General features: G+C 37.7%; 1 pseudogene; it reads left to right on the forward strand.

Moving 5' to 3' along the window:
- Positions 1 to 24889, forward strand: part of LOC145983429 (cell adhesion molecule Dscam2 pseudogene) — a 357993-nt pseudogene that overhangs the window by 215374 nt on the left and 117730 nt on the right.

The raw sequence follows: 24889 nt of genomic DNA on the forward strand, positions 1-24889 counted from the left end.
ATTTTTGTGCTGCCTTTAGAAAAAAATATGCCTCTGCTGATGCCAAACAAAGGGAAATGCAGACGCTGAGAAACAAACGGTATTCAAGGAGCTGTGGCCTCTCACTTGAAGAATATTGCTGGGACACATGTGGCTCTTATTGTAATCTTGTGGATAGCGTTGACCAAAGCGAAGCACTGAACTTGTTTATTAGTCAACTTCCGCTGCGAGTGCGTCAGTTGGTACTTACTCGCGATCCACGCAACATGGACCAACTTACCAGCTTTTTGGGAAGATATGAAGCCTTGGAGCAACTCGACAGATGGAGGACAGAAAATCCGAGATTCGAGGACAGAAGAACCAACCAAGCTAGAATTAGGCAATTGACGTTCTCCAGAAATCAACCCAATTCAGCGAATGTGCCTGAGGGTAACGAAAGATCTGATAATGATAACTTCAGTGGTAGCGCTCGACAAAGTAATAATCCTTCAGGAGAAGAAAATAAAAGCTGGTTCTACAGAAGAAGGAACTCCGAGGGATCACACCGATCTTCTGGAGAAGAAAGAAGAACGCCATTCCGAAGAAGAAGTTCGTATGGTAATAATAATTTCTCCGCACATTGCGATAACCGGTATAGGGGTAACTACAATTGGATGAGGAAAGAAAGTGCTACACAGACGGAAAATTTCGATAGTGGAGAAACTAGTGTTAAACAATTACATGTTACCACTTGGAATACGTCTGCCCTGTCCTACACTCCAAGAAACTGAGAAGGTGTTGTTGAGTTGACTGGATGGCCCCAGAGTTTTGAAAAATAAAATTTACTCCATTTTTATTTTGTTAATTTTATTTTTGTTTGTGGTAGGATGCAATGATACGCACCCACTTATTATATCATTGTAAGTGTTTAATATGTGTAATATGTTAATTATCTATGATGACATAATTTGGTTTGTTCAATTGGGTATGGACTAACCGTAGCACATTTGATTGTGGGTTGTTAGGAGAGAGATATTATAAATGTTGTTTGATAATGGAAGTGATTTTGGAAATGTGAATGTGTTAATTTGTGTAGCCAAGAACTATTATCATCTTAATACAATTTTGTTTGTAATAAGGAGTTTAATTGCAAGTGCAAGTGTAATATATTAACATTAACTGACATCTAAATATATTTTTGGTGTGCGAGAGTTAGGAAGGTTTACGTTAACATATCATTATCTGATTTCCCACTACCTGAGGGCTTCAAAGTAGGCTGATAAGTCTCATGCTCGTCGTCGATGAATAAAAGTAAGTTGATCCATTCAGAATAAACCGGGGAACGTAACAAAGTATCGAACTAAGGTGCGTTTAACACTCGATAACCAATATAGAGTATTTTTACCAGACCGATATGGTAATATATTAACCGATAATAAGTTAAATACATTACTTGAAGACAAGACTAAACTTGTATACTATGGAAAGAAATAACTATACGGTAACCAATAAAAACATATAATAGAATTTGTTTGACACTAAAAATTTTATACATATAAATATATTATGTCAACAAACACAATAGTATTAGAACTAACAGAAAATATCTTAAAACAACGTAATAGCCCTTATAAGGATACTGTAAAAAAATAAAATTCATGTAGGGAGTGTAATTGTGATAAGCCCGTAAGATCTTGAATCATATGAAAGCGATATCATCTCAGAAATTGAGAAACAATCTATAAAATATGGTGGATGTGAAATACCTTCTTGCCTGAATGTAAGCATGAATTAATTACCTTTTTTTAACACCAACACTATTATCGGATAGTTTTCGTTGATTGTGAAAATGTAACAAATGGTTGTAAGTGTACGTGTGGCTTCTGCAAAGAGCCAAGGATGTTAGCCGATATCCGTTGTGATAGTGAATCTGAAATATGTGATTACAGTTGTGAGTTTAGTGATAGTGAATCAACCGATGAGGTGTTTGCATAAAATATATATAATAAGAGCCAATCTACACCACAGGGTTATTTCGGTTTTGGGGTGCCGTATTCTATAGAGAGGGGTGACTCAACTTGATTATGCCGATTTCGCGCAAAAATGTGCCACTTATATAAATCTGTGTTGATATTCCTTTTTATCTAATTTTTCGGTGGGTTTTGCCTTAAAATAGGCCACTTATATAAATTTGTGTTCATATACCTGTTTATCTAATTTTGGGTGGTTTTTCGTCCTAAAAAAGGTAGTATATACAAAATCTGCGCCAGGACTAGCGTCTTGCTATACTACTGGGGTTACAAATTAAAACCAAATCACCGGGCTCGAATTTAATTGCCTGATGCCTCTTGTCATAATATTTCCTCTGACTTTCAAACCGTTTGTGTAAATTTGTATTTTGGGCTCTAAGAAAATCATTATCAAGAATGGTATGGTGAATAAAATTTTGCACCACCAGAAAAGGGTGTGGAAAATTGAAACCATTTAATAATAATTCTAAAATTAAAATTTATTTAATTGTTAAACAATTATTTGTGACACCTTTTACTAGAGTGTTTATCTGAAACCTCTTAGCAGGGGAAGGAATACCCTCTTCGCTGGTTACACCTATCACAATCGACTATGAAATTTCGATGTTCCCCATTTGCATTGCAATTTACATACATGAGGTCCTCAGACGGGAAAGTAGAGACTGAGATCTTATTACTGCCCGCAGGTATGTCTCTTTTACTTGAGTCTAATTTGAGTTTAAACGCTCTTGAGTTTCCAAAACAATATTCCTCGCGGTTGTTAGGAAAACCACAGTGTGTGCAGAGCTGCCGGCCAGCCCGGTCAGCTTGATTGAAACGTCCACGGGGGCTTGTGGACGGAGAGCTCCACGCCACTGGCCACGCTAACTGTATTAAGCCTCTATTTTCCCTGCCATGAAAACCTGGTCTATCATTGTAAGAACCCCGGTTAGCATTAAATCGACATTTTTGGGGATTGGGGCTACAGTTCGGGAGTTTTCATTGCTATCAGAGTGCATTACTTGTTCCCCTTTGAGTGCTAGGTTGCTGACCTGTTTGGCCAACGCTTCGACAGCAGATGATTCTGAAGTAGGGAGGGATGTTTGTTTTATTTTGACAAGGTCCAATTCCGCTTGCAACGGATGTACCTGGGAATGTACTTCTTGATTAGCTCTATTTACAGTTTCGGGAGCCAACGCCGTAGTGCTGACCACGGGGTTATATTGTGCAATGCGTAATTCAGCAGGATATGGAAAAAAAGTTTATCTCTGCGTTCTATGCAAGAGTTCTTGCACTGCCCTGAACCGCATCAAGAATTTAGCTTTTTCAATTCATTGAGGTCTTTCAGAAGCTCCGGGACTGAATTATATTGCATTCTGTAGATATCCCGCATAAATTCGGGTTGAAGACCTGCATTGATATATTTCAGTTGTTTATTAACCGGCATGTTAGGGTCCATTTTAAACAGGAGGATCTGCTTATCCCTAACCTCGTCATCCTAGTGTAAACGATACCTTATCTGCTCCTCAATGTGCAACTGATTGAGAGAGCCAGTAAACTCCTCGATTACCCTTTTCTTTACGTCATCATACGTTGGTAGATTTACACCTTGTTGCTGGCTGATTGCATTAAACCAACGCAGCGCTGGGCCACTTAGCAACACCTGGAAAATTTGACGTTTCTTTTCCTCGTACCAATTGTTCAGAATCGCCGCACTTCGAATCATGCTATTAACTTATTAACATCCTCCCCTGAAACACCCTGAAAGTGGATGCTCTCTAAAAGGAGGGGGTGGACGAAAGGTGTTTGGTGGGGGATTAATTATATGATTATTTGCTTGAGCGCGTGTGCGACTCCTAGTTACAATAGGACATCTACGGGTTTGGATGCGTCAAGAGACGGGCCAACTGCATTTTCAGCGAGACCGATTAGCCGATCCAAAGTGGTATGAAGCTCGTCTTCTACTGTAGTTTCCAAAACGACATGAACATTCACTAAGAATAGTAACGCAATTTGCGTAATATACCCCCAAAATAAAGAAATTTTTTCAACGAAAACAGTTCTGCCATGTCACTATTTAATTTCTTCGCATTTTCGAAAAATACATTAACAAATTAGCACCACACAACGCTTTAATTTTACATCACATTTCCGTAAAAAATGGACGAAAACCCGACTATCTCCAGCCACGTAGCGTTCCAGCCTACAGAACGCGGAATCGAACAAAATGATGTTGCTCACCCCCACCGATTGTAGCACTTGATGGTAGAGACGGACCAGGTGTGAATACCTAGCTTAGCATTTAACAATTAATGTAAAACTCATGCTTTAGACTTAAACACTTCTGACTGAGCAATGAGAATGGCTGATGAGGGTGAAAATGTAAACTTACCCTGCTCAGTAAACCAGTAAATTTATAGCTCCAGCTGTCACTTTTTCAGACGAATACCTACCAAGAACCCCGTGCTACTCTTGTTCAATTTCCTTGACCTTCGCTTGATTCGTTAAAGGTAAGCGTCCTCGCCGTTTCTTGTGTAAAACTCATTATTCTACAATATTCCGAGCACGTCCTGACAGGATATTTATTTCTTTACCGGGCGGGGAATGTTATGCATGAATATGCTATTCAAATGAATGGTTAACAAACCACTCTAATTGTTTAAAGTAGACGGCAGCAAATGCAAACTTGACGGTGCAGCTTGGGTCGACGTTTCTATTACTTGCTTTTTCAATTCAAACAAGTTCATAGGCATTATTATTTCAATTTATCCAAAAAAAATTTAGAAAAGTATCTTCATTGGTATTTTTTCTCACGAGAAGTAGTAGATGATCAAGGCATGAGTTTTCCACTTTTCCCCTGACCAAACTCTCTCGTGTGAACTTGGCAGTCAAGTACGCGTATAAGTTGTTGTTTTATTCGTTGAGTGCTACTTTGCTTACGGCCGTTGTGCGCACCTCGTACCAGTTACCGGTGGTGTGATGTTCCGTAGTCAGTTTGGTGGACTTTTGGGACAGGCGCTGTTTGTAGTCGTCTATGATAAATTTTGCAGTGCTACTCCGACCAACACCTTTTGCCCTTTTCACCTGGTCCTTATCCTGTATCATAACACAGTACATATTTGATCTCAAACCAGCAAATTCCGTCATGATACTGCCTGAAACGTCGTCCTTCAATTTCCCTATGACCATTTTCTTCTCCAAACTACGTAGGCCGTGTTCTTCTTGCTAGCTGTTGAAGTCGAGAGGCCTCTTCATAGACTTCAGATCGTTGTACAGTGTCTCTCAAAAGTTTTAGGACAACGACATTTTAAACTAAGCAACCCAATTTACACAAGCCGTTGGTGGGTTGCGTGCAGAGTTAGGCTCAATTTCAGGGTTGCCACGTGCGCAATAGATATTTATTAAATACGCGAAAGAAATATAAACAATTATTATTGTATAAAATTATTAAAAATATCACTACTATATCGCAAATGACAAAATTCTTTCTGAAAGAAAAAAATAGGTTTTCTAGTATTTCATCGCTGATGAGTCTACAGTAAGGAAAAGAGGTGAGAGGAAACGAAAGGTTACAAAGGAGAGGAGAAAGAGAAAGCGAAAGGAGAAGAGGAAAAGTAGAGGAGAGAAGAAAGATAGGATAGACGAGGAGAGGAGTTGTAGTGAGGAGAATGGAAAAAGATTCGAGGAGAGATGAGGAAAAAAGAACAAAGAAGAGAAAAGAGGAGGAAAACGAGAGGAGAGGAGGAGACGAGAAGAGGGAAGTGGAGAGTAGAGTAAAGGAGAGAAAAAGAGAAGAACGAAAAAAGAGAGTGCAGTGGAGTCGGAAATCTAAGACAGGAAAGGAGATAAGAGGAGTGGAGAAGAGTGGGATGGAGATAAGATGCGAGAAAAGTAGGGAAGGCGATATGAGATAAAAGCAGAACAGAAAGAGGGGAGAGAAGAAGGAGAAGGAACTGGAGAGAAGAGGCAGTTGCAGAAAATATCAATAACATTTTGAAATGTATTGGAGAATATCTTAGATCGGTGCGAAATGCCTTTTGGCGAGTTGAGAGCAAATTAAAAATCTCCCATGTAAGATATTTGATTTTACCTGCGATTACACCACTAAACAAATTAACGTAATTTTTAATATTTATTCAATTTTTCTCTATTTCTCGGTTCGTTGAAATTGAGATTTTGTAATTCAATATTTCCCCTCCCCCATCGTTAATTCCAAACTGAATCATTCCGTTTCACACGGCGTGGACAATGAACACAATAGGATATGTCTAAAACTTACGAAAATTTTCTGCCACCGGAAGGGTTTGAACCTACGACCATCAGATTGACAATCCTAAACGGTAGCCACTACCCTACAAGCTTTCGTTCCTTAAACCAGGTAGAAGAACCGCTACACGCCTTTACCTTCGAATGAAACAACATTTTTTTCTAAGTATTCTGTCCCTTTAATATTGTAAATGTCATTTGGTATACGTGTAGTTGAACTTTTACTTTAATTTTGATTTGCTTTCTTGTAGTATAACCGATATCTTCGAGAAATAATTTTCGAAGTAATTAAAAACGAGAATATTGGTAGTTGTGAAAATGTGAGTTATTTCTTCTAACTTATTATTGTGATTAGACATTACTAATGGAAAATATCTAAAGGCTTGAACATTACAGGACGATGTTCTTTTCCTGTGATACTGTAACAGACAAAATGCTTGTTTACTGATGCAAGTCTTGTGTCCAGAACAGTCTTATGAAATGTATTTGCTGTTGCGTAAGGTAACACGAAATAATTACACCGTGTGCGAACTACCAAATCTGTGCAACGTTATACGTAAACAGGCGGAAAATTTTATTCATAAAATCATGTCACATTTGACAGTATTAGTCAAGGGAGACTCGTGGGACACTGTGTTAAGGTGCTGGACTAAATCCTTCTAATTTTTCTTACTCGAAGAACAACAATTTCTAAGGAAGAGCAACAGTGATGATCTTTCTTATTTCTTTTAAATGCTTACACTTTCCTTTAATTGGGTTAAAAATAAATAAGAATATTGCTTGTATTTCTGTCATTGACGTAGACCAGAGAGAGAGACAGACAGACAGACAGATATTACAAAATAGTTCAAATAGTGAGAGCGCCATTAAAAAGTCATGATAATTCTATGTTGCGTACTTAGAATTATTCATACAATAAAGAACATGTCTAATTGTGAGATAACAAAAAAAAAAAAATAATAAAGAGACATTTTCGCATCACGATTGCAGTTCGAAAAAGTCGGGACAGGGATTGAAAGTAACGCACTGTCCTGACTAAATCGGTGAATCGGACGTCTGCTAGCCTTGCATCAATGATTATAAAACTAAAACCACCCAATATTGCAGCTTGAAGACTTTTGCGCAAGAAACAGATTCATTTATGCAAGAGCAAAATTGAAATTTTTACACATTTCTAAAATCGACGATGTTATTTTCGTATTTATTTATTTATAGGTTCACATTTAAATACTTTAGGGTTCGAGGGGGGAGCATGGCCCACATGGACCCTCCCCTGGGTACTGACCTTACGTAGACAGTGGAAGAGAAATTTTGGAGAACCTTTCTATTAAATTTAGTATTTACATTCACCTTATGCTCAGATAGATTAAACCGTTTATTGACAATCGTGAACTTTTCGTTTAATAGTTAGTATTTGGTTTTAGACGACGGGAGAACATTGGTCGAATTTCCTTTCTTGCTCTTTTGAGAGAATATATACTTCTACAATAGCAATCGCGTTCGGAAACCGTGAAAAAAATGACTCGGTTTTCAAAGGCAGACAAGCTTGGTAGTCTAGCTTGCTCGCGATCAAAGTGACTCACTCACGCTATTCAAGGCCGCTTCTTATCGCAAAACACTGTGGTTCGATGCACAGTGTCTGCACCCAGCACGTTACAAGTGACCAGAGTCGAATTTTAAATAGACTCTGAAGAATGGTAGATTTCATCAGAGGCGGCTAGGTAGGCACCAGCTCAACATGCAATAGTTTAAGTCATAATTCCTGACAAACAAAAAACCGTATTGAATAATTATTGGGATAGCAATACGTGTATCCGCTCCTTTTTAACAATGTAAGCTCGAAGACAATCTGTATTCCATTTATTTATATTGGCAACTTGGTCAACCGGAGGTTATTTTATCGCCTTCGATGATCGAATTGTCTGATCGATTATTTTTTGTTTACCCAGGAACATGCCCCATAGGAGATTTCCGAGACCGGGTTACGCTACTCACTCGTAGCTCCCCAATTTCTTCACGATGGTGGGTTTCTACCGGTCCCATACACAGGCCGAGAACCTAGAGAGTGAGAATAGGCGGACTCGAATCCATGCCGTCCTGCAGTCCGAGTCCAAAGCACAGCTCCTTTGACTGCACGGTCACGGAGGAGGACATTTCTTATCTTACCTTTGGCTAATCTCGACGATGAGGATGAATTATGAATAGAAAAATAAAGAAGGTCACGCACAAAGTAGAGGACGATCTTCAACCTCTTGGGATGACTAGTTCAAGCCCTTAATATGAGGATTTCAACCTTAGACGACCTCAATTTCAAAATTATAAACAAAATTCCTACTTACACTAAACTTCTCATCAAGGCCAAAATAGTTTGTAACTGTGAAACTACCCCAGAATACAAATTGACATTTTTTTTCCACGTGAGTAAGAATTCAATGTGTGGCACAGAGATAGATGATACCTTTTGAGAAACAATTAACTGTACCCTGTCCCAGCATCTCTGGAGCAAAGCCGCGCATAGCGGAAGAGAAGTGGATAGAGGGGAGAGGGGATCGAGTGGACAGAGCGAATCAGTGCACGCTGCTGGGAAGGCTGGTAACTGCAGTGGTTTTCCTCCCTCCACGCAATCCCATTCCTCTCACGTGTTCATCGCTGCTCAGATACTTTTTTTCGTTCACCTGCTCCAGAGATAAGTGGGACAGAGTGTAGTTCGCATACATGTAGCAAGTAAAGAAACTTATCCCAGAATGAAAATTCCACATAGTTTTAAAACGCTTGTTTAAGCAATGAATAACTGGAAACAGATCACACATAATTCCCTTGCCAAAATCTAGTGGTCGAAGATTAATTTCAAGACATTTCATATCTATTCACCATATTCCAAGTTATAAGGAACTATTTCGTAGATGTTCATGAAACCGTTATAAAATTACAAATAAAATATATTCACAAGCTTAGATATACTAATACGAAGAAAGAAATTCAGAGTTAAATTTCAAATGCATGTGTATAAAGTAATTCTAGAAGTACAGAGCTATATCTGAGTATTTAACTTCTTTTTTGCAGATAACGTTTACAATATTGAGGCGACAGAATAATTTGGAACTGTAGCTCCAAGAAAACAAAGGTCGTAGTGTATTGGTTAGAGTTCTTGAAAGCATCACGGTCCCACGTTCGATCCTCCATACTAGATGTTCCTTAAAAAAGAATCCCTTCCATTAAACAAGAGCATGGTAACATTATTTGTAAGAGCAGTATATAGTGGCTGCATTGTTCTGCATATGAAATTTATAAAAAAAATAATAAACAAACAAATGAATTGACACACGTTCAACGGGATATTTTTATATATAAGATCGTGAATTATGATACTCTAACGATACTTGTGTACTGCTTCAAAGACATTGACAAATATTAATGAAATAACTATTTATATGTGTGGCAATTCAGGATATGCTCATTTTACCCCTTTTCCCACTTGAGTTCAATGCAAGGATACCTCCGCAAATATCGAATGAAAAGTTCTCACCATATGCAATTCTCCATTAAATGTTTTCGCCGAGTCTTACTACTTTCGTTTTCTTTGTTACAAACAATACTTGTTTGCACGTTACATGCAGGAGAGTTACATCTACATTTCACATTGGTCAGCTCATTCTACCTGGCTTAAGGAACGAAAGCTTGTAGGGTAGTGGCTACCGTTTAGGATTGTCAATCTGATGGTAGTAGGTTCAAACCCTTCCGGTGGCAGAAAATTTTCGTAAGTTTTAGACATATCCCATTGTGTTCATTGTCCACGCCGTGTGAAACGGAATGATTCAGTTTGGAATTAACGATGGGGGGAGGGGAAATATTGAATTACAAAATCTCAATTTCAACGAACCGAGAAGTGGAGAAAAATTGAATAATTCTTATAAATATTAAAAATTACGTTAATTTTTTTAGTGGTGTAATCGAAGGTAAAATCAAAGATCTTACATGGAAGATTTTAATTTGCTCTGAACTCAGCCAAAAGGCATTTCGCACCGATCTAATATATTCTCCAATACATTTCAAAATGTTATTGAATGTTTCATGTCGATAATTTGACCAGTGCATCCATTCTTGACGCTCAGACGATATTTTCTGCAACTACCTCTTCTCTCCAGTTCCTTCTCCTTCTTCTCTCCCCTCTTTCTGTTCTGCTTTTATCTCATATTGCCTTCCCTACTTTTCTCGCATCTTATCTCCATCCCACTCTTCTCCACTCCTCTTATCTCCTTTCCTGTCTTAGATTTCCGACTCCACTGCACTCTCTTTTTTCGTTCTTCTCTTTTTCTCTCCTTTACTCTACTCTCCACTTCCCTCTTCTCGTCTCCTCCTCTCCTCTCGTTTTCCTCCTCTTTTCTCTTCTTTGTTCTTTTTTCCTCATCTCTCCTCGAATCTTTTTCCATTCTCCTCACTACAACTCCTCTCCTCGTCTATCCTATCTTTCTTCTCTCCTCTATTTTCCTCTTCTCCTTTCGCTTTCTCTTTCTCCTCTCCTTTGTAACCTTTCGTTTCCTCTCACCTCTTTTCCTTACTGTAGACTCATCAGCGATGAAATACTAGAAAACCTATTTTTTTCTTTCAGAAAGAATTTTGTCATTTGCGATATAATAGTGATATTTTTAATAATTTTATACAATAATAATTGTTTATATTTCTTTCGCGTATTTAATAAATATCTATTGCGCACGTGGCAACCCTGAAATTGAGCCTAACTCTGCACGCAACCCACCAACGGCTTGTGTAAATTGGGTTGCCTAGTTTAAAATGTCGTTGTCCTAAAACTTTTGAGAGACACTGTACATGTCCTGTATGAGTATCAGGAGTATCAAACTGTCTGTTTCTATGTACGCAATCTCAGTGGTATCTCCATATATAGGTGTCCGCATCTCGTAGTAGAATTTGTATAACAGCAACTTGGATAGTTCAAGAACTATGACACCTACGGCGATTTATTTGATTAACGTGGCCGATTGCTTGGCTCTTTCAAACAGTGCCTGGATCTCGGGGAAAATCGTCATGCTCTTGTACAGAGGGTAAATAACGACCATGCTGCATTTTCTCTCGTCGGTCACGAGTCTGTAGTTGCAACGACTGCGCATATTTTACATAGTCTTGCAGTACACACCGTTATTAAACAGCTTGTACAATTCCTTGTCTGCGGCGTTGTTGATCAAGCACGGCGTTCTGTATTCTCGCTTAAGTACGGCTGCAACCAACTGCACAAAATGAACTTCAATCCACGATGAGAGAGCTTAAATTCCAGATCGTGATTAGAGTGAAATTGTATAAGTCTGTAATTCTGGATGTAGTTTCTCCTGTTTTCGCACTTGAGCACGCGTTACTGCTCGCAAGGTATTCCGGGATATGTTTGTAGCACCGGAGCCATGACTAATCCGTGATCGAGATCGTGTATGTGCGCAGGATATTCCAAGTCTACCTCCAGAAAACATTCTCACTCGGTATCTTCCGCCAAAGATAGAAATTCCCTCTATTCGAGTTCGGTGTCTTCCAACCAGCGATAGTCGCCGATCAGTTAGAAACTGGGACATACAATGACGGCACAAGTATTTGACGTCCTATTGAAATATGCATATAGAGGATTTCATAGAATCATGAATGGACGTCTGGGGATTGTTCGCCTCACCGCAAATATCGGACACTAACTAAGCCCCACGCACGGCCTTCTCCATAAACATGTGCTGGTCGATGTCGGTGAGCAGATCTAGTTTAACTACCGTTTATTTGAGCATATCCTTTCACGACGGGCCTCGAGTGGTGTACGTGTGCGCCGGATCTAATTTGTAGATCTCCATCATGACCTCCTGAACGTCTCAAACACGTCGGCTATAAAGATGACGTCGAATTTCAAACACAAATTGTGTTAGTCACCCATGACTCGACATTGAAAGGTAGTCTAGACACGGCGAGCCTGGAGATGGTCTTTCTTCGTGCACGATGTGTTGAAGAGTTGACTGTAATAGGCAATAAGAGGTGGCAGTTCGGTCTTGACGAACTTGCGAACCGTGAACCCAAATGTCATTTCGTTTTGGAGATTGAACAACAGCCAACATTTTTTTTCTATCAGTAACTTATACATATATTTAAATCTGTAAAATTCAATGTTGTTAAATATATAATTCACATATTACGTTTTGATGCACACACATCTTTATTTTATGAAGTTTAAATATAAGTCCAAAGCACTCTGAAATTTTTCATTGACCGGAAATCGAACTCGATGTACAATCCTGTTATAAAATGTTGTCGCATTGTATTTCTCTAAGTCCTACGTCTTTCCAAATTATTTTGGTAGCTCTGCAACAAGAAAGTGTTGTGAAATTTACGATCCTCCAAACAGAGTGAAATTTGCTTCGGAGGAGAAGGAGGCGTGACTCACGGTTTTGTTCACAGGACGTTCAACCAATGCAGCAATTTCAACAATGAGAAAACGTCCCTATTGGTTAAATATTGTTTTAATAACACGAATCAGCAGATATGATTCGCAAAAATTTACATTTCGGTTTAATTATTTCAAATTATGTAGTATTAAAATATCCCAATTATAGTTCACGAAATTAATATATGTATTCATGTGTGTGTTTGACAATATAAATCACTCATTAGAACAGTTTTCACATTGTTTTCACTACGTCAGATGATATTTCTTTTACATTTACGATAAAATAGTGGTTTGGATGTAATAACAGTTTTAAATAATTAATTTATATATGCATTTATATTTGCTGTGTTAATGATTAGGCTACTTCGTTATTATTCGGGAACAGAGGGAAGCACAACTGAAAGAAAATAATTGCATTATTGAGGTCAAGATTTCGTTTTAACATCACTTTTTGCACACGAACGCTAATCACGACTCGATTTATATTTAAATAGGAATCTGAAACATTATGTGACTTAACTGGAACTCGGAAAAGGACCCACTGATTACAAGACGTCGATATTTTACCACTATGCTATGGCGGACTCCTATAATAATGAAGGGTTGTGAGAGAGGGAGAGAGGTGATGGAAAGTAGAACATGAATAGTATCTTTTGGGTATTGAATTTTATATTTATACACATACAAACCTAATAAAATATTTATTTTGATGAATGTGTGTGGGGGAGAGGGGAGAGAAAGGGGAAGAGATAGACATTGGGAGAGATGTGAAGAAGAGGTGATTCTTTTAGATGTTGAAAATATTATAATTGACGTTGAGTAATATAAACAACCAATGACGACTATCTTATAAATACCATATATAATGTAAATTTATATTAGAAATGGGGGGCGGGGAGCTGTTTGTTTAAGTTGAGTGCAGGATAACAAGGGGTTTCATTTGTACACCTGGTGGAGACACTTTGTCGTTCGTATCTCCCGTTAAACTTTAGGTCCAGGCCCGATTAACCTTTCTGTGTATAAAATAGACATAAAACACCAATTCAAGCAATCAATAAATCAACCGATTAGCCTATATGTGCATAAAGTGAACTTATAATTCAGTAGAATAAAAAACGTCGATCTAGTATTTTGGATTTTTGATGTGTTTAGACCAGTAAAATTACCAATTCTTATAATAAAAAACCTCTCCTCATCTTTTCATTTTGAAAGAGAGAAAGAGTTTATTGTACAATCTTTCGTTTTTAATTTCAAAGAAGACTAATTCAAGTAGTAATAATGAGGAACGAATAAAGCTTACGAGAAGTTTGGGCTATCGTGTGGATTTCAACCTACGACCATTAGAGTGACAACCCAGTGCGATAACCACTACCCCACGAGTTCGTTCCTTCACACGGCATGATTACAAGGGAAGACGAATTCGTTCAAACGAATTAGAGATATGATCCCCACCCGCCTCTTTACATTTGTAAACAACACACACAGACACTCTTTTGTAGCAAATTAAAGAAAGGTTATATGAACGTCACAAACATTAAAGCAAAATCTACTATAGTTAAGTCGAAGTCGTTTTACATGGAGAGACTACGGCTTGGAAAATTGAGTTTTTGACTGTAATTGTTAGATACCCGATACGTATTTATATATCAAGGCTCTAGTGTGCACTAGGTTGGTTCATTTTTAGTGATGTGCTCAGGAATCTGTAATGAGATATGTGAATATAAGAGGCTGTTAGTGTTTCTTCATTATTTAAACAGTCAACTAATAAAAACTAAGTATGTTGACCAAGGCAGAAATTTATTATATTATAAATTGAAACCAATCGTAACGTTTCAATCTTCTAGCAAGTTCTTCTTCAGACTCTGTACAAAGTACAAATGTAACCAGATACACAACAGGACGATATATATATACACAAAATACTCCCCTCCAGACAATTAGAAAGTAGTTCTGGAAACATCTAGCAGGTGGCTTTCCCTTGTCAACTGTACTTTCACCTGAAAAAGAATCTCGCTGGACTCTCTATCTCACGCTCAATTTCCTTCATTCTTCTTCCATCTTCTCTCCTCTTTCTCTCTTGTCCTTTCCACTCTTTCTAACAACTTCTTCCATTCTTTGTTTAACTTCAGTCCCCCATTCCAGTTCATTGTGTCTTCTTCACCTTTCTTCTCTATTTCCTTGGACTCCTTCCATTTTCTCACTAGTATTCTCTTCTTCCTTCCTATCTGCTTAGCCTCATCCCACTCTATGTCATGTCCTGTTTCTCTCATGTGTTTAATATCGCATTTCTCTCTCTATCTTAAGTCATGCATCATCCGTATGTTGCTTCAACCTATCTTTCAGCCTCTTTTTCGTTTCTCGTATGTACACACTCTGACATTCATTACATTTCTGAAAGTGAGGAAATCAAAGGAGTCCAAGAAAATAGAGAAGAAAGGTGAAGAAGACACAATGAACTGGAATGGGGGACTGAAGTTAAACAAAGAATGGAAGAAGGTGTTAGAAAGTGTGGAAAGGACAAGAGACAAAGATGAGAGAAGATGGAAGAAAAATGAAGGAAAAAGAGCGTGAGATAAAGAGTCCAGCGACATTCTCTTTCAGCTGAAAGTACAGTTGACAAGGGAAAGCCACCTGCTACATTGTTCCAGAACTACTTTCTAATAGTCTGGAGGATAGTATTTTTGTGTATATATATATCGTCCTGTTGTGTACCTGGTTACATTTGTACTTGGTACAGAGTCTGAAGAAGACCTTGCTAGAAGGTTGAAACGTTACATTTAGTTAATGTATTATAATAAAATAGATTTCTGCCTTGGTCAGCATATTTAGTTTTTATATCATGGAAACAAGGCTTAATGGTGTTATAAGTCAACTAATACATTAACATCAGCTGGGTTCCGAAGGATTACGAATTTCACCTAAATATCTCTGTCTATCTTATTACCTCACTTAAAAACTAATTAGTATTGCAGGAGCCGTACTGAAAAAAAATCTCACGTGACCACGACGAATAAATTAGGTTTACCGAAGGAACAGTTTTCATATTTTATAACCCATGGCGCGATAGCCCTTGAAGGCCTTGGCCTATATCCCTACTGCCAGTCTTCCTCCAACAATCCTACCTAGAGGGATGGAAATCTTCAACTGGTAACGGTGTGACGTGGGTCAGCACGTCGAAACCTCACCCGATATAGAATATATATGAGACCGGGTTACACCAGGCACACGTTGCTCTACAATATCCTCACGATGTTGGGTTTCCACAAGTTCTATACAACGGCCAAGAACCCAGACGGACTCGAACCCATGCCGTTCCGCAGTTGGAGTCCAAAGCACAGCACCTTCCACACCACCGTCACGGAGGAGGAGAGTTTTCATGTTTTGTCCAGATATATATAAAAATGGATGTATGTGTCTATATATATGTGTGTGTGTTTGTTCCGGCATAACTCTCGAACGAACTTGGTACACGTATCACTTGCAATCTTGAAAGAAATACTCTGGGGGTAAGACACCCCTGGCACCCCTAGGGGTGGGGTGGGAAGTGGTGACATGTAAAAATAATCGAAAACGACCGATATTATTGTGGAATCCAGAGTTTTCTGGGTCGCTAAGATGAATAGTGACACTCCCAATCCCGTTCAACTCCAAGTTCATCACCTATCAGGATGGAGGGTGAGAGGGAGTGAAAAATAAAATGTAAAAAATTACCTAGATTAGTGTCGAATCCATAGTTTTCGAAGTCACTATGTTAATTGGTGACATTTACGATGACAAATTGACACATATGACTTACGATCTGGAAAGATATAATTGGGGGTAAGACATCCCTGGCACCCCCAAGGGATGGGGTTGGAAGGGGGTGACATGTAATCCATGTGTGGAATCCATAGTTTCATAGTCGCTAAGATGAATAGTGACTCTCCCAATGCCGTTCAACTCCAAGTTCATTTTTCACTATAGTTAGAATTCATTATATTCCTGTCTCATAAAATATTATAATAAGTAAATACCCGGGCAACGCCGGGTAATCAGCTAGTTTCTTATAAATGTCGGCAATACTTTAATTCTAATATGTACCAAATATTAATTGAAAAAATAGCCGGTTCGACAAGAGTTTCGAACCTTCGATCGCCAGTCAACTAGGCTGCTATTTTTAACACTTTCCCACTTTCTCACTCTATAAACTTCGTTAAAAGTTTGTGTTAAGAGTTGTTAGCAATCTTGTAAACCTTATTAACCTATCTGCTGCCTGCCACAAATTCATTTTACAAGCTGGAATATACTTTGGGGTCTGCAATTTTGAACTAGACTTTTGTGGTAAGTAATTGTCTACCGTCTACTATAATAAATAAATCATAGTCTAGATATCTCATATTTTGTAAATGCGAAATGTCATTTTTACATGTTACAAACGATTTCTCACTCCACCGTTAGTTCCAGATTTATACAACCGTGTATTTAAATTCTGGACAGCGTGAAACGAGTTTCACACATTTTGCAAGGTCAGGTGAACCCTTATCAGTTGTATTGGATGCCTGTGAAAATGTTACTTCATACGTCATGGCGCTGTGGTGGATTTCTTCCCCTTCCCCTGACCTTGAACGGTAGTAATCCCTGACTGGGCACGACGAAACAATTACAGAGAAGCAGACTGTCTAGTAAATCGCATGCCATGTATTATTTCGAGCTCCTAGGTTTTGGAAACTGAAATAAAAAAGGAGGATGTAACATAAATTTATAATGCTTGGCTTCTTTTGGTATTAATTCATGTCACTTTTTTACTTACTCTTCTGAATATTTTGTCTACTGTTACCTAGCCTAATCATTAACTCAACAAATAAAAATGCACTGGAAACGAATTTTTGAAAACTCTAGTTACTTCCAAACCACTTTTGTATGTTAAACATAAATGCAATATCATATCACGTAATAAAAACAATGTGAAAACTGTTTTAATGAGTGATATATATTGTCAAACACATACATGAATACATATATTAAGATCGTGAACTATAATTGAAACAATTTAATATTAATTTGATACAATTAAACGCAATTAAAGCGACAATGTAAACTTTTGCGCATTCTATCTGCTGATTTTCGTTATTGAAACAACATTTAGACAATGGGGACGTTATCTCATGTTTGAAAATTCTGCATTGGTTGAACTACTTGTGAACAAAACCGTGAGTCACGCCTCCTGCTCATCCGGAGCGAATTAAGCTCTGATTGGAGGATCGTATATTTCACAACACTTCCTTGTTGCAATTTGAACATTAAAATATGTCGTTTAATATGCCTTCAATGGTTATATGCTCAAGGTATGGGATTTGTGTGCATTTGAGCAGTTAAAACAATGGAGTGAAAAAGAGGAAATTAATCCTGTTAACGCTTGTAGCAAATGTTTAAAATTCGTCATGCATTTTTATTACTTACTTTATTCACAGTTTTGATAGAGTAACTTGATTTACATCGCCGTTCGCACATCAATGTTCTCGAAATTCACACACTTCTACCTTCTAGGGAAATTATGGTAAAAATGACAAATCTGTAAACTATCCTATGCATCTGGTAACCTGATGGACCAGAATTCCTTGTTGCATAGTTTGATTTCGTATTGCCACTGACTCATAGGTTCGGGACAATGTTAAAACTATTGTATCTCAAGTACACATTCACTGCACTCGAAATATAACAGTTGTAGCATACCTTTTGCTATCCATAGACGTCCAGGAGCACCATTTACATCATCCTGCATCAACGGTCAAAATGGACGGTCAAATTCTGGTGTACCTACTTTCCGGTACACTGCACGTCTGCAATCGCGCAATTAGGAACATCTAGAGTTTCGACACGGCAAACAACGTAGTAAAACGTATTTTGGAGACACTTCAATCCGAGAATGCTTTGGGACAATGTAATGCTCTCGAGTTCTATGCGTATTGCTTCCTATCTGGAACAACGTCGGTTGTCTACGACTGGAAGAAGTATCCGTGAAGGCTCGTTCCAGGCGAAGAAGTGTGTGAGTGAATCGCTGCTCGAAGTATATCAGTTACCAAAGTGACAAGATAACACTACTGATGCACTCAATTGTTTAATCTGCGCTTTATGTTCTGTGAGGTTAATCGAAACTTTAATCGCAACTGAAACATTGAGCAATTTGCCTAAAACTGGAATCAAACACGAAACCTTATGATTACCAGGCACGGGCGTTAACCACTACGCTGTCTCCAGGCCATAATATTAACTTACATTGACAACTAGAGTGGAATCCACTTTTATTTTCTTCTTCGGCCATTTCAAAATACCTATACTTTGAATCCCCCCCTCAGGGTACTCCACTGGACATGGTCGTCACCATTCAATTATATTTAAGTCATTCATTTATAATATTGTTCTTTCCAAGCACATCTCCTGATCAGTGCCGACGCACCCAAAAATTTTAAATGAATGAATCAATCAAACATCTCCTAATCAACGTCTCTGAGGTACGCCACTATACATCTTGGAAGACATCTTATTTGTTGGTGTCCTTACGAATTATGCACGCGTAGGTTAATCGTGACTCGTCTACAGCTTCAATTGGATCACACACAACTGTGAAATTTGACTCGATGGGGAATGGAACCCAGAACCTCTTGATGGCAAGATATTAACATTAACACATACGCTGACCAACTCGCTTTTTGATTAACGCTGTACGTTTCGTTTAAGTACACGTTATGGTCACATAGGCTAATCTGGATAATGATCACACTTTAAGTTCGAATAATAACTCTATCATTCCACACCCTTGATTACGTAACCTGCGGTGCCATTTTAACATCAGGTTTCATCATGTCCCGATATTTGTTTCGACACTAGACGAATTTTGGTATTTCACGAAATGAGCAAGTGGAAGTGTTCTTAAACACCAGTTATCTGTTTGGACACCTTATGTCCAGCTAGCGGGGGGGCTGCAGGAGGCCAGAACGTGTACTTGCGGCATGCTCTTGTAGCGTACAACGCTGCCAGTGTTAGATCACGATAAGAGCGAACCAATTGTCTACATGTATACAAATACCTGTACCTTCACTTGATAACGAACTTCTTTGTTATTAGAAAAATACTGTGGAAAGAGTGGTAGAAAGTTCGTGTTTCGATTGATCATATCTGCGTTGCTGAGAATTCAAAACACCCTTCATTGCTTGTCCACTTGTTGGTGGCCGCGGTGGCTCAGTCGATAACGCGTCTGACTACCATGCTCAAGGTCCCGGGTTCGATCCCCGGTTCAAATCCGGGAACTTTTCTAACGGTGGAAGCGGCCACCCAGCGTCGAATAAAATGGGTACCTGGGGGAAACCCTGGGGGTGAAGGCGGTCAGGGGCGTGATGCTGATCACATCACCCCCACTCACGACCGGATCAAGAAATTGTGGGGCGTTACCCCACACCCCCTATACGCCTTCATGGCGTGGTGCTATGCACAGGGGAACACTTCTTCATTGCTTGTTAGTCGGTGCTTGTTGGTTGTTCATCTCAACAGCATTTAATATGAAGTAAAAGAAAACGTGGGGAAGAAATTTTACGTGATCCACAACAATGAATAAAATTCCAATTATTGGCAAGTTGCAAGTGTTGTTGGCACCCAGACATTCTGGTAAAATTCAAGTGAGTTGAAACTTGTTCTTTAAGATCTTCTACATCACTTTTGGATATATTTCAGACATTAGTTCATGTTGGAAATGACGGCTGGACAGCGTATTCAAATTGTTTTTGACGTTTATGTATCGAGGAAAATAACATGATATATTATGGATAAGAAAACTTATCTAAGTAGGCTTTCAAATACGTTAATGCTATTATTTATAATGGTAAAAGGAGAGTAAAGTAATATTTTTAACTATGTAAATGACGACAAATGCTTGGGATATATGATATATAATATGTATTATATATATCCAAAATATATTCCCTTTCACATAACCAAAATATATGTTTGATATATAAAAATATATATAAATTTGTGCATTAGCTTTGGATACATACTCGACGTAAAAAATCTGAAGAAATATGGATGAAATATTGGACTTCTCAAAGATGCAATCTCGATATCCAGGAATATGAAATCTGCAATACCGATGGATCTGAACTGGTCATGGAGCATCGAAAGGACGTCCCATGGAAATGTGTGATTTTTATGAAGTTTGATGAAAGTACAAGGGTGGATGCTGAAATTTACATATTGTATTGCGTTTCAGGTGTTCCTTTTAGCACACTATGATTCTAAAAATTTGAATTTTTGGGTTAATATAAAATGTGTTCAGATATTTCTGTTGGAGCAAGTAAAAACTTCTTACATGGTATATCACTGTCTTCATTTCAGCTGCAAAGCCACAACTACTATACAAATTTATTCAACAAACTCTACAACCGGGGCCTTACGTATCACTCAAGTGCATTGCAACAGGACATCCCACTCCTCAAATTCGATGGTTTCTGGATGGATTTTCACTTCCTCAGAATGACAGGTAAAATAGTTCTAGTAAAAAAAAAAGGAAACTAGTTTTATATATTTCCTAATTTATAATCTATATTCATTTGATAATTGTAATTGCAATTCTTCAAGATAATGCTCAAGTATCATACGTGTATTTTGATCTGTGAATATTAGAGATTATAATATTAATATTGCACACATACATAAATAAGTATGAACATAAGCAGACGTATACTTACTTTAATAATAAAATCGTCTCCAATGGTTGATTTTTATAACAAAAAGAGTGTACGATTAGTGAAATTTTTTTAAAAAGGAATATACAATTATGCATAATTTAGATTAACCACAATTCAGTAGCACCGAATACTGTCTCTTAAAACAAATTTGAGGCACTACATTTAACACACATTTAACAAATGTGCGTCATCAGAAACAAAGGAAGGAGGAAGGGTGATGGGTGTGGTGGCCCGAAGCAACGAAACAAAGCAGGCGCTGAAGGAGAGCAAAATGATAAATATTTTAAAATCATTAGGATGAGGTCTCATAAATTATACCACTTTCAGAATTTTTTCAGATTGACATGGAGACTCTACGAGCTTAACAAAATACAATGACACCGTACAGTAGCCAGGACATGTACGCATGTATATATAAACTGAAAACAATTAATATGTTTTTGGTTTTAAAGGCTGTGACAGAAAAAGTGTGAAGATTCAAAGTGGTGCAATTTATGAGCATGTACTATAAATTGTACCATTAATAACATGCAGGACCTTAAAGTGTGATTCAGTAATGGGACTTTATTTACGACATAGAATGCAATAAACGCTTGTTACATATTCATATAGTGTAAAAAGAAAATAAGTAAGCTCTCATAAAATTAATTGACAAGAAGAAATTGTTAACTTCATGTAACCATGGGTCCATGATATTTTGTTCCACATTTATCACTGAAAAATATTTTCTTCTTTGCACGTACTCTCGCACACCTTGTATGAAACCAGACACTACACTTCAAATATTTGATATCTTCTTCCTTGTTTGCGTCACAGATTTTGCAATACCATCTAGTCGACTAGTCGAGTTGTCAGCTCCTGGCAATGTTAGTGATTTCATTGCACTACCCCGGGAAGGTTTGCAGTTGTCCGATAAATGTTTCTGTAAAGCCTACTGCTTCAACGACAGTTGAAGAAGTAGCTCGACTTCTCTTTCTTTTCTGCTGAACTGGAACTGGTGATATTTGCTCTGGGGTCACATTCGGCATTTGTTTAGGAGATTCCTGGCTGCGACCTTCTGGTGTAGTTAGCGCTGCTTCTGGAATTTGTTGCTCAGCTTGTATTTCATCCCTACAATCTGGCTTCAAGTGAGAAGCTTTGGGAACAAAGTCTTAATCCTGGAAAACATTAGGATCCAAAGGCCAAATTCCGGTATGTGAAAAACCACTTATGGCTTTCTTCTCAGTTGCAGCTCTACCATAAGCTTCTCCCAGGAGCGTTGCAAACTCGTACCGGAGTAATGTTACTATCTCTGTTTGTGCGAAGCCATTTGTCAGCTGCTTGGTTATAATATGTGTCCAGTGATTTGAAGAATGACACATCTAACGTCTGGAGCTTGTGAGTGGTATGTGGTGTGAAGCAGATCATTATCACACTATTATCCCTGGCTAGATTTTTGGCTTGGAGATATTTGGTGTGTGTGGCATGTCCATCTAGAATCAACAGCACTTTCCTATCGACAAAGTGCCTTACGTTTTTGATAAAGTTCTGCATCCATTGGACAAACAACTCACTTGTGATCCAATCGCTAACACTATCAGAAATAGCAAATAGTGTTCAAGATGAAGCACCAGGCTTCAGATTATCGCAGAACCTCTTCCCCTTAAAAATAAGCATTGGAGGCACATACATGCCGGCAGCACTGAAACAGCAAAAACAGGTGGTATTTGTTCCTCGTTCCCTGCTGGTTAGAGCGCCCACTTGGGGCTTCACTTTCCGAGCAAGAACTTTTTGCTGTTTTTGAACAGTTGAGAGACTAGTCTCATCCACATTGAATATCTGTCTAGCCCCAAACAATTCTTTAAAGTGATCTTTGTCAGATTAAAAAAACTTCATTACATCATCTTTATTAATCCCAAAAGCCCTTGCTGCTGAAGTAGCCTCCGGTTGACGGAAGGACAGACTCGGGTGGCGAGACATGAAACTGTAGTACCATTGTTTTCAAGCTTTCCCGTTTTGGAACATATGATTGATTCCATTGGCTTCAGCTAAATAATATGCTAATTTCTGAAGATCTTGTCGAGAGCATCCAAACATATGGATTACATCTGAAGAACGTAACTTATCAGCTCATCCTCCAGTTCACTATGGAGGTCGGTGCCATCTCCAAAACTCTTTATATCTTCGCACGCTTTCTATTTTCTGTTCTATAACCTTCGGAACGCCGTAAAGTCTGCATATTTCATTAATAACAGCATCAACATTTCGGAAGGCATGTAGTGCTCTCATCATATCTTCTTGCGACAACAAACCATATTTCTTCGGTTTCGCCATCTTCAACAGTAAATAATAATAATATTTATCATACTAATACTAATAATAATACGAATAATAAAAATAAAAAAGAAGAAGAGTACGAAGAAGAATACTAATAATCAGTATTATTATTATGAAAAATAATTATTATTGTTGATAATTGAAGGGCTCGGGTGTGAAACAAGGTAAGTGACATTGAATTGAAAGAGATATTGAAAGTTGATGTTTCGAAATAATCTAATTTACAAACTAAAATGAATTTCTAAATGATTTACAGTAAATATGATTCACTTGTATGTTTACTATCATACAAAGATGATATTTCATCCGAATTATTATTTTTTCGGTGGTGCTACTTGCGATTTGTTTGAGGGTTGTTCAAGGAAATTTTGTAGTTACCATGCTTTACATACAACGATATTATCAAAATGAGTCATTAGGTACCGCTTTATTGAAGCTAACTTGTGATGTCAGTTCAATAATAATATTTTGACATTAGACCTTTTATAGCAAACATAACAATTTGTAACACAAAAATGAAAGCCTTTAATAATAATAATAATTTTATTCAATAAACAATAACCTGAGCTACTTGTTATAACATGTTTTTGCTTTCCTATGTCTATGACTGAAAGGAACACCATTAGAAAAGTAGATTCATCGTTTTATTACTTTAGTATTTTAAAAATATATATTTCTGAATACTTGTGATTAAAAATAACTTTCTTATATATCTATATGGAGATCAATATTCGTAAAAAAATGTTTATAAATGAGCGGTTTTTCAGCTTCACATATCTACTTCACACACACAGAGGCTCTATTTATTACCTCAGAATGCCAAGCAGAATGCGATTCACAAGCCTCTCTTTATACAAAGCTGTTACGTAGACTATCCAAATTGCATACAATGGCAATATTAGATTCTTTTGTTTCAATAAGCAATTTTATACATAAAATAGGGATGCCCTTTTCTTTTCGAAAAATTGAAAATCTAAACTTTTTTTTTCGAAAATGAAGTGGAAATACGAAAAAATTTCAAACAAACAAAAATGATTTTTTTTTTCGAAAAACGATTTCCTTCTCTAAAAACGATTTTTTTTCGAAAAACGGAAAACCGAAACGATTTTCTTTTTGAAAAACGAAAAATAAATTATTTTCTTTTTGAAAAACGAAAAATAAATTATTTCTGAAACACGAAAAAAGAAAACTTT

The sequence above is a fragment of the Lepisma saccharinum genome, chromosome 2, assembly GCF_977018435.1.
Source record: "Lepisma saccharinum chromosome 2, izLepSacc3.1, whole genome shotgun sequence".
Taxonomy (NCBI): Eukaryota; Metazoa; Arthropoda; class Insecta; order Zygentoma; family Lepismatidae; genus Lepisma; species Lepisma saccharinum.